The sequence below is a fragment of the Empidonax traillii genome, unplaced genomic scaffold, assembly GCF_003031625.1.
Source record: "Empidonax traillii isolate 1590-97213 ecotype Southwest subspecies unplaced genomic scaffold, ASM303162v1 scaffold360:size843394, whole genome shotgun sequence".
Lineage (NCBI taxonomy): Eukaryota > Metazoa > Chordata > Aves > Passeriformes > Tyrannidae > Empidonax > Empidonax traillii.
The window spans coordinates 346,072-360,084 of record NW_020955553.1 but is presented as its reverse complement, the minus strand read 5'-3'; the positions used below and the strand labels follow the sequence as shown (position 1 = coordinate 360,084).

The 14,013-nt window shown below is 37.7% G+C and overlaps 1 long non-coding RNA gene across 1 annotated transcript in view; it reads right to left on the bottom strand.

The window, feature by feature from the left end:
• Positions 1–14,013, bottom strand: part of LOC114061794 — a 160,579-nt gene that overhangs the window by 124,824 nt on the left and 21,742 nt on the right. The window contains exons 2-3 of the long non-coding RNA XR_003572226.1: positions 5,403–5,532; positions 3,490–3,723 (exon numbers count right to left, since the gene is read on the bottom strand). This is a non-coding gene — a long non-coding RNA (uncharacterized LOC114061794). The remainder of the gene's footprint in view (positions 1–3,489; positions 3,724–5,402; positions 5,533–14,013) is intronic.

Genomic DNA, 14,013 nt, shown 5'->3' with positions numbered 1-14,013 from the left:
CCCTCCCCTCTTTTCTCTCTTGTCACAGAACTGTGGATGGTGCTAATAAACTTAATATTTGTTTTACCAATGTGAGGTTTGTAAAAAGTACTTCCCAGTATGGAGAAGAGAACAGAAAAACACAAACAAATTGGATATGTTTGACAAGTTATCAAATCAAATTTAAGTGCAAAGATATGCATAAGTTAAGTTCAGAAATATCTTTGAAGATAAATCTTATGCATAAGATTTCTAGACATAACATCACATTCAACTTACAGAGGCTGCATTACTCATGTGCATAAAATAGTAACCTTTGTGAATGGTCTAAACAAATTTTGCTCTTCAAGAAGCCAGAGATTATGACTCCTGATTCCAGCAAGGAGGAAATTGAAAGGTAAAAACTTTGTTTCAATATTTCCTTTTAAAAAAAAAATCTCCGTTTTAAAAAGAAGGCCAAAGGCTGAACAGCCTCTGAGGTTTTGAGTTTCCTTCAGAGAGCTCTGCTGATATTGCATTACTTGTCAATAAAACTAAGGTGGAGAAATAGGCTACTCTTAGTTTTATGTGGAATTTAAAGTCATCCACTTATAACAGTATATGATAAAAAATAAATATAATAAAAATAAAAAAATAAATTGTAATGATACACATTAGGCACAACCAAAAGCTCTAATGACATAGCCAAGAATTAAAAAAAAAATAAATTGCCAATTAAATGGGAATAATGTTTTGTATTTCATTATGTACTCACATATTATTTGTTTTTATAGATGTCATCTGACATTTTCCCATACCTTGATGCCCTCTCTCTCTAACTTCCAACCTGCCACAGCCTTCTTGGTTCAATGTCTTCCGTATAAGTGGTCCTTTAACTTGAGTCCATTTTCACTCAGTTATGAAATCCTTTGTCAATTAACTGTTCAGAGTAACAATCTCAGAATTTTTATTTGGGCTTAGAGACCCTTAAACTGTCCTGATCTCTCTTCTACCCATGAAGATCTCCATCTGACTTATTTGTATGCCTTTTCTGGTTTGATTTTACTGGCTATCCCCATTGCCTTGCTCCCTACCTCAGAGGGTAAGGGCATTCTGCTTACTTGCTAAATACCCATCCCAGTTCACCATACAGTGGGATAGATGTGCAGGTGTGTGTGTGGACTGACTCCCTGCAGGTTTGGAAATGACTGTCTGGAGAGCAGCTTTGTTAAGGTTCTGGACAGAAGCAGCCTAAACATGAACCAGCAGTTCATGTGCCCTGGTAGTCAGGAAAGCTAATGGTGTCTTGGGCTCCTTAGCAAAATGAAAGGTTGGACCCTTCCAGCCGATGCACGTCTATAGTTCTGTATTAATTGTGTTAGCGGTATTTTGAGGCAATGATTATTCTCCTATACTTGGCCACATCCAGATACTGTGTTTGGTTTTGCAAACCAAATGCAAATGCAAGCAAGACAAAAATAAGTGTCATCAGGGGCTACAGCACATTTCCTGTAAAGAATATCTTTGGCAGTTGGGTTTCATTCAGTCTGAAGAGGTGGCTGCCAGGGGACCTCAGAGCCACTCATGAACAGGCTATGAAGGTGGGAGAGATAAGTCTATCGCTGAGGGGCATGGCAAGAGAACAAGAAACAATAGACTTAAGTGGAAGGGCAGAGATTCTGTCTGTATATATGGAAAAACTTTTTTAACTGGGAGGAAATTAAAGCGCTAGAGTAGATTGCCCAGAGATGCTGTGGAATCTGCCCTGACAACCTGGCTTGTGAATTCAATGTTGACCTTGTTCTTAGAAGAAGGTTAGACTAGAGACCTCCTGAAGGCCCTTTCAACATACATGAGCCTTTGACGCTGTGAAACCTCTGTTGAAAATGTTTTCCCAAAAGTTCCTTACTCGTCCAAGTTAGAATGGGTTTGAATTTATATCAATGTTATGAATCCTTTTAAAATTTCAAGCCTTTGCTCTCAGGCACAGAAGACTTGGAGTGCTTCAAAGGTAAGACTGCCAGAATTTTTTCAATGTATACAAAACAAGATTAACTCCCTGGAATCATTGTTGGATACTACTGAGTAGTTTTGTCTGAAGTGTTCAAAGAAAACAAAATGAAGTCTGAGGCAAAGTGAATGTAAAAAAAAGTCTGATTCTCAGACTCTTGGTGGTCTGCCACTACTGCTACCAAAGTTGCTGCTAATACTTCACAACTTCAGTGAAACCTCAGCTTCTCATACCACCAGCTAGACATCACATGTTGATAACCAGGCCATTTGCCAGACACTAGTCCTTTTTAAGTGGGAAGTCTTGGTTTGGCAAATAGAGGTGAACCAGAATATAGGCTATTTTATCATTCATTCTTAACACACTATATTGTTTTTAAGTGGTTTTGCATGGAATTAATGATTCAATGTATTGTCCAGTTGTAAAAATTATGCCTGTAATCTTATAATTGTATTTCTCCTCTTTCTCCATGTCCCTCACACACTCAAAAAAGTTTATTGTTGACCAGTTGTAAGATTTTCCTCTGAAATTCCTGTAGTATTTTCAAATATGTGTGCCTTATATATGAGATGAGTGCTGACATCTAGCAAAGTTAATCAAAAATGAAAACAAGGTTATATCTATAAGTAATGATAGTGGGTAGCCACCAACAGAAAGAAAAGTGCATTTTATCATTTTTTATGATGCGTAAGGTGACAGACCGAGTAATATTGATTAGGTTTGGAAACTGGGGAGGTTCTTGTATAAAAGGGCCTAATTAAAGAAATGAATTGAAGAGAAAAATAAACTGTAACATGATGGGAAGTATCTTGAAAATGGAATACACTAAGAAAAGGAAAGAAAAGCTGAAATATAACACCTTCAAAAAGTATCTTCCTAAATGAAATCCATCAGTACAGAAGAGAAAGGGAACACAGAAAGATATTTGCCTGCATGTGTTTGAATGGTTATCAGAGACAAGAGTGTTGATTAAACTCATAAATGGTGTTATAAGTGAACTTTATATATGGAAGGTCCTTTGGGAGTTAAGAAACTGTGTGTACTCTAAGCCTGACAGCTGACGTCAACAGTTTCATTCCATATTTTCTGAAGAAGCCAAGAAAAAGCCAACCAGTTTTTAAGGTGTTTGGAATTACAGGTAGAATTACAGCAGAAGAAGCCAGATAGATCTACAGATTTATGTGCACCAATTTTCAGGTCTGGAATAGGAAATTGACTTCCTTGTATTAGAAGGGGCAAGTGAAAAATACCTTTAAAGTCCTGAAAACAGGAGTGAAAATTTGTAAAACTACTTTCAGAAAATCTGCTTGATTTTTCCTAACTTCAGAATGCCACACTGCCTCTGCTGTAAGTATTCCCCTGAAAAGCACAAAGACTCCATCAGAGAACTCTCTACGTTCCTTGTCACTTTAGTTCATTTATATAAGTGAGGTATGTGATGGCCTCTCACTGAATATTTGTTTGAAATTCAACTCTGTATGGTTCTGCTTATCCACACCAATGCCTTGTGCATTTCTGACTCGCCTCACTTGAGTTTGAAAGGTTGTTTCAGGGTAGTAGTGTCCACACTGGGTATTTCCAGGTGGATATTGACATTAGTTCTTGTTATCCAGGAGTTTAGAGGCAGACATAAGTGATGGAATGCTTTGCCCTGAGTGAATACTGTGCATGTAACCATCTGCAGCACTGCAGTCACTGGCCAGACCACCGTTTCCTGAGGCCTAGATAAAAATATTTCCTTCACCACAATGACCCTAGGGGAATTAAAAAAAAAAAAAAAAAAAAAAAAAAAAAAAAAAAAAAAAAAAAAAAAAAAAAAAAATCCAAAACAAAACTGAACTTTCCATACAGACTTTTTATTTTAAACAGCCAATGTTATATTTCTGCCAAACTTAGAAGGTGTTTTTGATTATGTAGCTTTCAACTACCATGGAATTAATATAGAAAAACTTGTGTTCTTCAGGGAGCCCTGTCATACATCTGCAAAATAAGGTTCTTTTTATGTACCTACACATTAACATTGACATCCACTCCCTCATTTAATTAACAACATTTGAATGTTGTTTCCTTTCATGTAGTAATTGCTTTTTTTTCCTAAAATGATCTCTTGTTTTGTAGAGAGATACAACTGGAAAATGTCAAGATTTGTCCAATAAAAAACCAGTAACAGTAAGGGGTTCCTTTTTAACTCATGGTTTTTGAATCTGGCCTTTCCTAGAGAGTTTTGAGAAAAAATCCAGTGCGGGAAATGAACCTCTAGATTTTGATTTGAGGGGAGAACTTTTTGAATTTTTGTGTTTCTTTCAGTGAGTTCAAAGCTAACATACTGGGTCTGGAAATTTTCATGTCTTTAGGATCCTGGTAGCAACTATAAATAGCTGTGGTTGTTAATGTAGGTAAGCATGCTGGAGAATCTAGAACAAGTATTACATGTTTACCAAGGAGCTCGGTTCCAAAGAAGGAGCAGCTAAAACTGCATTAGTAATGCTTCACTTTAACAAGCAGATAAAGGATATATCGTGGAGGAATGCAATCCAGTGTTCAGTACCTACTTGAATTTCTTTAATAAAGCCAGCGACCTCATGAATATTAAAATGAGTCCTGGGTTATGTGTCCTTATGTAAGGTATTCCTCTTGTATCTGATAAATGGTGTCCCTGCAGTTATTAAAAAGAAGAAAAGAGAGGAAAGTAAGGTTAGATCATATGGGGGAAAGGTCAACCTGTTGGGAGGGGTCTTAGCACTCTTTGTTCAGTACTTCATCTAAAGAACCAGGAGATAATGTGTAAATAGTTTGTGGTTTTTTAAATCACAATTTAAGTGTATGAAAGGCAATCCTTTTGTTTATGAAGCATATATGCGTGTACAGTAAGAAAGCATTGTAGTGATTTTTGTGGTTTTTTACTTTACTAAAAAATTTCTTCAAATTAAATACTTTTACAAATAGATGATTATTCTCTTACAATAAGCCTAGTCTTTTCTAGTAATTTGTCTGGTGATTGAAATATGTATATAATTATGATAGTAAGAGAGTAGATGAACTTTGCAGCTGGAATAAAAATAAACTTTTTGAGTAGCTCTATTATAAGATATCTGGACATTTCCCCAAAAATCCCTGATAAAAAGAAATAATTTATTCTGAACATTTTTTATTAAATTAGTGAAATTATTTAATTAATAACCTTATTTTTGTGTGAGGTTTCCTAGAAGTGGAAAGTTCTGAAGTTCATAAACTATTTTGAAGAATACCCTTTTCAAGAAATTTGGAAAAGTAACAGGAAGAAAAGACTTGTAACAGGCATTTTTGACTAGTTGTATGCATCCAAATGAAGAAATACAAGTTCTGAAGGGTTCTATGAACAATATCAAAATGCATGTTATGCTGGAGGTTTATTTCCAGCTCAAATTCTGGCCCTTTTTTTAGCATATATTACCTTTCTTTGTCTTTCTCACCAGTTCCCACAGTCATTTGCCTTGAAAAGAAATCATTTTGCACTGTTTCCAGAAGAAAAGCATTTTTGATCAATTAGGTCAGAAACATCTTCTGAATTTTTGAAACAAAACCTGTGAACAAAAAATAAAAGCATCTTACAGGTAGTAGTTTATCCCCTTTAATACCTCCATTAATATTGAATAAATCCTGCAAATATGGTGCCTTGGTTTTGGAAAATATATTAATTGGGTGTGTGTCAGGAATAAAATCCAGGAACTCACTTTTAATATTTCCTAAATCAAAAGCTTCTTGTTCTTAACAGGTAGCCCATTTAGATTTTCCTTCCAACTCCCCCTTCCAAAAATCAGCTCCTTCAGCTGACTGCTGCACTCAGTGCTGTCTGTATAGGTTACAAGCAGTGAAATACATTACAGCCATCCTCATTTATACTTATCCTGGTGTCAATGTTACTTCCGTAGATGGCTGAAAAAACATACAATTTTTCTTAATGCTCAGAGCCAAATATGCTACCAAGCACCTCTGTAAATTGCAATGAGGGTTTTTTTGGGAGTCTACCCAAAGTACCTTTCAAAAGCAAAGGAAGACTCTGAACACGCGAGTCTTTTTCTGATTTCATATATTTCAATGTAAATCACAAACGTATATTTGAAAATAATTATATAAATGAAAGTAAAGTCAGTTAATTTTATTAAGGACTTTTATTATCAATAACTGATAGGTTCTTTGGTTAGTAGTGTATGTTTTGGACATTGCTAAGCAATAATAATCTATTTACTGATAAAGTAGGAAGCATGTAACATCAGAAGACAGATTTCTTAAAAGCCCACAACTTCAAATAAGTTTTCTTAAATGTACTCCTATGGATAGAGCCATTAAAATCAATGAAATTAATCATGTGCATAAATTTAAGCATATGCAAAAGTACTTGAAGACAGGAGATTTAGCTTTTAATTATTTTAGGTCACTGAAGGAAATGGAGGCCACGGTGTCTCCCAGAACAGGTGACAAATCTGCTTAGAAAGGTAATATGGAAGTGGCATAAGGAAACAGTGTATAAAGCAGTCTCATCCAGGAATACATAAGCACACTGATGCTGCCATAGAGGATCCAGCTGGGGAATGGCTGATCTAGGTAATTATATTGCAAAATCTTTAGAGAAGACATCCCATATAAATTTTCGAAAATACAGATTAGGGACTCGGGTAGCTGCTGGATGTATAATTCACTCCAAATAATTTGTTAGACAAATCTCATCTCCTTTTTCTATTTGTGAATTGTACAAGAGCAGTTTATGACTTTCTTAGATTTATTATTCAGAATTATTCCCTGAATGAAGGTGTATCATTTATGAACACTTTACTGTGAGTGTTTGATATTCAAAATTTGGCGTTCGATATTGTTATGCCGGTTAGATGGAGCAGAACACATCACATGTTGTGTTTCTCTGAGTGGAAGTAACTCAAAGTCAGATTTTCTATTGTAAACCATCTAATTTCAGAATTCAAAAATCACTTTCTATTCCCATTTTGCAGTAAACACAAGGCATCTCACAAACGTTCTGGTTAAAGGCACATTTGTTCAAAATTAAAACATTATTTTCATGGAATTCTTTTGTCCTATTATGTCTCTATTTATGTCTTATAATGCCTCTACTACTCAGTTCTAACAAGAAGGTTTATCAAGAGATATATCATAATTTAAAGCTCCAAAATAATAGGGATAATTTTGTCCAGCTGCATAATCCCCCAGCTGGGATATTGTGGAATGTCCCATGCCTTATTCATCAGTCCTAATATATTAAGAACAAAACTTCCAAAAGTGAAACCAATGAATACTTAAAGCTTTAGCTGTCTAAAATCAGTCAGAGGAAGTGTCTGAGACTGAAGACACTCGTACACATCATTAGAGTATTTTCTTGTATGCTTATAAAATGAGAGAGATTTCTATCTCGGTCCTGTTTCTGGAGAACTATTTATCATGGAAGAAAACTTTTTTGTAGTTCTCCTGATGATGGAAAATTCTATGATAAATAGAAGATTGTAAAAACATGGTTAAAAAAAAAAAAGGGTTGGGGGTGGGGGAGAAACAACTTGAAATATTTCCTGACTCCTTTTTTTTTTTTTTTTTTGAGGAGGAATAAAATGGCTAAAGAATCCGAAGTGAGACATATAGAGAAATTACAGTGCTCTTAACACCAGCAATATTTAGTATTTTCTTAGCCCTGGCTTGCAGTCAGTCATCCTAACCATCTGCTCAGAACTGAACTTTTTCTTCAGTGTAGTTGAACTATATCAACAGAAACAATTTTTTTCAGGGAGAGTAAATGTACTGCTATGAACAGTTTGATGAAAGACTGAATCTTTGTATTCCTGGAAAGTAAGTCTTCCTGTAACAAGCAGTTAATGTTTGAACATGTCAAAGCAAGCCTTTTAGAACAGGAGATAAGAGCACTTGAATGATTATTGCAAAGTAGTAACTGGCTAACTGGCCCAAAAGAAAATGTTGTGTACAGTAATTTATTCTGGGAGTTACATTTTCCTCAGACTTGAAAAGATTTTTACTGTGAGTCAGTACACTGGGTTTCACTCCCACTCTCTTTTGGGAGAATTGGGTATGAAATACCCACTGTAAAAGGAAACATTTTTTTCCTACAGGCAGTGTTAGTGGCTGTAGTAGGATAAGGGTCAGATCTGTTTTAGGAAGGGCTCATAACATAATGCCAATCTGAGGTGGGGTGTTTATTCATGGTTTTAATTTTAAGTATGCTGTTAAATGCTACGCTGCAGAAGCTTTAATGTTTAAGCAACTATATTAATCTAAAAGTACTGTTATTGATAAAAATTCTTTTTCTTTTTGAATTGAGGAATAACACACCATCAGAAAGCTTTTATTGCTGGCATAAGTTACAGCTGTGCTAGAGGGGATAGCTACACTAACCTAGTGTCACTATCTCAGCATGTGGCCTGTTCAAAGTCATTGTTTACGTGGACTTTCTACCATATGGAGTTATCAACATTTTCTTGCAGAAACCTCAGTGCTGCTTTGTACTTCCAGAATGACAATACAGCAAGAGAGACTTTGTTTTCTCTTTTTCTCCTTTGAAAAAGTAAAAAAAAAAAAAAAAAGAGAAAGGAGTAGGGGAAAAGAAAGAAAAAGAAAGAAGAAGATAAAGGAAAAGAAAACTAAAAAGAAAGAGTTCTCTCTTCTCCTAGTAAACCTCTCCCATTAGAAATGTATATCATAAATATTAACATGTATAAGTATATACATATATGAATGTATTGTAAAATCTCATATCTTGGATATCTCACTCCTTGCTCTAAAATTCCTGAATCTGACCATGCTGGCAATTTCACCTCTATGAAGAGGAGTAACCCTTTCTCTGAGGGGTGCCCCATGATTTTCCCATGGGCCAGACTCGCCTCTGCACCCAGCAAATGTCTGGGCAGAAAACACGCTTCTTAAGCACGTGCAACATCCCGTGAGCCTCAACACACAGGGCTTTCTTAGGTGGTATTAATATGTAAGTAGGTGGTTAGGACCCTGCCAGGCATTTTTGGGCAGGCTGCCCAAGGCCCTGGTGTGGGTTGTGTGCAGGCACAGTGTGCCCTTGTCTGGACCTGGGAATGCATTTTGAGCAAGTGAGGTAGACAAACCTCTGCAAACTGTTCCGGTTCATGTTAAGAGGGGAAAGGAAATTAATAAACAGTATAAATATTTGCAAAAGCAAAGAGCGTTATTCCATGCACAAAAAAAAAAGTAAGAAATAAAACGTTAAATAAGAGTAAAGTGAATTTTTGAGCCATCCTCTGCATCAAGAATACCATAAAAACACCTAGAAAGACTCAGATGTGTGCAGATAAATGAAGGTACTTCAGGAGTCTTCGTGAGCGTGTGCAGAGAGCTCCTAACAAAATAACCTATGGTGGGAAAAATATCACTTTGCTGAATCTGAATGTTTCTCCAAAATTTGACAAATATTGCTCTATTAAAAATCTTATTTGAAGAATATTTCCTCGATCCACTCTGGGGCTATGAAGTCTTCCACATTTACTGCTGAAGAAAGAGAAGCCTTGAAAACTTGAGCTGCAGCTCCCCAAATATGGGTTTCAGAAGAGAAATAATGTAGCAGTTCCAACACAAAATGGTCTCTCAAGGCTTAAATGCCAGCTAGTCCTACAAAGTCGCTGGGTTGGAATTCAATAGTGGCTGCATTCCTTCCTGTCTGCCTTCCAGGTGTGTTGCAGATGCATGCATATCCTGGTTCTGGAACATCTCCTGTCCAGGTTTCTGAAATGAGGTTTTGAAACTCCAGTTGGTGAAAGACTGCTGAATATTTGATTTTATGATTAGGGTGGAAGGAGCTACCACATCAAAATATTGTAAACCCATGCAAATAAGAAAATTTGTGTTTTACATAATTATGCTCTAGCCTCCTTGCTGTTTTCATAGATCATTGATTAACTACGTAAAAAGAAATCTTTCCCAAGGAAGTATATAATTTTTTAATCCCTACAAACACCATAGCAATAGTTGAGAAGGTGTGGAGATAAGCTTCTGATAGGGCTTTGGTATTGCTGATGGGAGTATTCAGTTACTGGAACAAGTCCGTCTTACAGATAATATTGCAAAATTACTCCGATGGCTAACACTGGTGGCACTAGGACAATGAGTCAGATAACACAAAGCCACATACAAATAAGTATGAAGATGGGGAGCATATGTGGCTGTATGGAAACTCAAAGCAGATGGTGGAACAACTTAAGAGTAGAAAGATCAAAGTTACAGATATAACCAGTTAGATCAGAAAACTCCAGCAAAAGGACTAGTAGTAATAACGGACAATATACTGAACAAGCGAAAAAGACAATGCTGTCACAGAAAAGACAAATGCTATGCTAGGTTGTGTTAATTGGAGCATCATGTGCCATACAAGGAAGACAGTTTTTCCACTCTGTTTGATTTGGCTGAGCTTCATCCAGAGAGCCGCTTTTAGTTTGGGCTACCACATTTTTCAAAGGATACAGACAAATAAAAAGGACTTAAGAGAATGACATAAAAACTGATAAAAGATGTTGAAAATAAGGCCCAGGAGGAAAGCTTAAGAGGTTGTGATATGTTCAGGTTAGAGAAGAGAAACCAAAAGGGAGGCACAATAACTCTCGATAATTGCATAAAGGGGTGTTACCCAGAAGAAGGGACCAATTGTTCTCATTAGTCACTGGGGACAAAACAAGAAGGAATGGATGTTAGCTGCAACATAGATAATAGGGTTAAGTATTAGGAAAAACTTTACAACTGCAGGAACAGTTAGGACATGGAGCAAACCATCTAGAAGTTTTCCAGAATCATCTGCACTGCAGGATTTTAGGCCAGATTTAATGTCAATCTATCATCAAGGGTTTAAGTTTAATGAAATCCATCCTGACACAATGAGGGAAGGAGAAAAAAAGATTAGGCTGAATGACCTGCGTGGGGTATGTTTGCTGGTAATTAGCACTCAGATTGTCTGACCCTGTGCAGTACAATGAGAGGTTTATTTGCTATTGTTAATTTTTTTTTCCCCTATCAGTAATCCCTGTCTTCATCTGAAAGAGAAAATGCAGATATGTGTTTTCCAGGCTTAAATTAATACTGATATGTGTCTGCCTAATGCATTTAGAGAGGTGACCACATTTGCCATCCTCAGAGAAGCCAGTGACTGGTGTGCATTTAGGTTGTCAGCTGGGAACAGAAGTTTTCATATCTTCCAGACACAGAGTGACTTTTGAGTCTAAGTAGTGTCTGGTTGTGCCTGACACCTTTCTGCAGCATACTGCAGGCAAGGGAAGGGTTTGTCTTTAAAGCCCTGTATTGGGTTTGCATGGCCAGATTTTGGTAGTGGGGCGGGGAGGGGGCTACAGGGGTGGCTTCTGTGAGAAGCTGCCAGAAGCTTCCCCCATGTCCTGCACAGCCAATGCCAGCTGATTCCGGGATGGACTCGCTGTTGGCCAAGGCTGCGCCAATGGGGAACAAGAGTAACACCTCTGTGGTAACATATTTAGGAAGGAGAAAAAAAAAGTCATTGGGCAGATGAAACTGCAGCCAGAGAGGAGCAGAGTGAGAACATGTGAACAACTCTGCAGACACAAAGGTCAGTGCAGAGAGAGGCAAAGGAGGCGCTCCAGGCACCGGAGCTGAGGTTCCTCTGCAGCCTGTGGTGCAGACCATGGTGGAGCAGCTGTGCCCCTGCAGCCCACGGAGGACCACAGGGATACAGAGATCCACCTGCAGCCTGTGGAGGAGATCCATGCCAGAGTAGGTGGATGCCTGAAGGAGGCTGTGATCCCATGGGAGGCCCATGCTGGAGCAAGGCCCTGGTGGGGACCTGCTGACCTGTGAAGAGAGGAGCCCACACTGGAGCAGGTTTTTCTGGTAGGACTTGTGGCCCTGTGCGAGATCCATGCTGGAGCAGCCTGTGCCTGAAGGACTGCACCTCATGGAAAAGTGACCCACATTGCAGCAGTTCATGAAGCGCTGTTGCCTGTGGGATGGACTTACACTGGAGTAGTTCATGAAGGGTTCATAGGGTCTCCCATGGGAGAGACCCTATGCTGAATAAAAGGAAGGACTCCTCTCCCTGAGCAGCAGCAGAAACAACCTGTGTCTGCACTGACCGTAACTCCCATTCTCCATCCCTCTGTGCCACTGGGGGGAAGGAGGTAGAACTTGGGAAGGAGGGACAGGTGGAGGGAAGGTGATTTTTTTTTAATGGTGATTTATTTTACCTCTCATTCTCTTGTTCTGATTCTGTTAGTAACAAATCTAATATTCCCACTCTGTGTCTGTTTGGCTCATGATGGAGATCAGCGAGTGATCTCCCTCAGTCCTTATCTCAACTCATGAACCCTATATTATATTTTCTCTCCTCTTGTTGCAGAGGGGAGTGATAGAGTGACTTCGGTGGGTGCCTGGTGTCCAGCCGGGGTAAACCCACTAAAACCTCTTTTGAGCCTTCACCTCCATACTTTCCATTAACTAGTAAAAGTGCAGTCTATACACTAAACACATACTTTCTCTGCTTGGAGCATGGTAAATGCTAAAGTAAATATCTTTCAGGAACACAGGTCCCCAAGCCCTATACTACCTGCTCGATCAGCACCCTGTACGTAACTTGGGCTGTTAAAACTCAAGATAAAAGCACTGTTCATCAGCATCTGTGAAATGAGAGTTAGGACTAGTATCAAAATCCAGGACACTGGCTGTTTATATTAATGACAAACTTTTTCAATTACTCTAAGCAATTCCCATGTATGAATGCAAATCAGATCAGTATTTAAGCCAAAATTCTGAGGTACCAATACACAATTAAACAGAAAGAGAAAGGGAGGAGGTGTTTTTCTTTTTGTTGTCTACTGCATTGAAATACTAAGTGTCCTCAAACCACTGCTTAATGACATAGACTGGAAATGAAGTAGCTGAACGAACCCCCTATATGGACATGTTCTGCCAACAACGATTCCAGTGCCAGCAATAAATTCCCAGACTAAACAGTTTAAATTTGGCATTCTCATTTGTGATGCTGTAGTTATGCTACACTCACGAGATTGATTCTCTGAATTTGAAGTATTCTAGCAAATGAATTATTAGAAATATGAAATTCTGGATGACAAATATATGTCTACAGTGAATTAATCTGATATTTGAATACTCTTCTTATGAAGAGAAATTTGTGGTTGTTTGAACAATAATACCTACATTCAGGGTCAGTCAGGTTTCCATTCTAATTCCTACTTTCAGGAGACTGAATACAAAGCTGACTGGAGCCTGACAACCAGCTCTCAGACGAGACAAGATGCTTTTTTTAGTAACCGATGGAAATAATTTTTTTTAAACCAAATTTTTGTGATTTTTTTTCCTAAATTTCATCAGATTTTAAAAAAGAAAATATTTCTCTTGTTTAGCTAAAAGGGTTTTCAATTTAAATTGGAATTTGTCAAAAATCTAGCTCAGTGCAGTTTAGGTATTCCAACAAGGAAAAAGAAAGAAGTATGCTTGAAAATGGATTGCAAAACAAAACAAACAGAAAAAGCTTCACAAGCACTTTGAAATGTGGACTTAATATGCATGTGTAGCAGCTGGATTGACACAATGGACCCTAACGGCTCCTTCAGGTTCCTTTCATACTGTATAATTCACTCTGCAGTCAGAGTACCAAAGACAACATTTTTGGGAAAAAGCCTACATTTTTGCAAACAGCTGCATGTAGACAATGACACAGGCAATGTTATCATATGACTGTCACAGTAGAAAAGTGCTCTTGTTTAATGGAAATATTTAGTGTCCGGACATAAGGTCGTCCGTGGGTAACATGGGATGCAAGTCAGAGCACTATTTGGTCCAGAGCTGCGCAACCTTTAACTGACAGATTCCATAACCAAAAATAACGTAGCCTTGCCCTTTATTGTCTCACCTGCCAGTTTCCAAAGACCATTCAAATTTTAAAAATGTTGCTTACATAACTAAGCTCATTTTCTGTTAGAAATGATGAAAGATGTTTAGGATTTATTGAGCCATTTTATCTGATTTATGAAAATCACTTTGTCCACTCC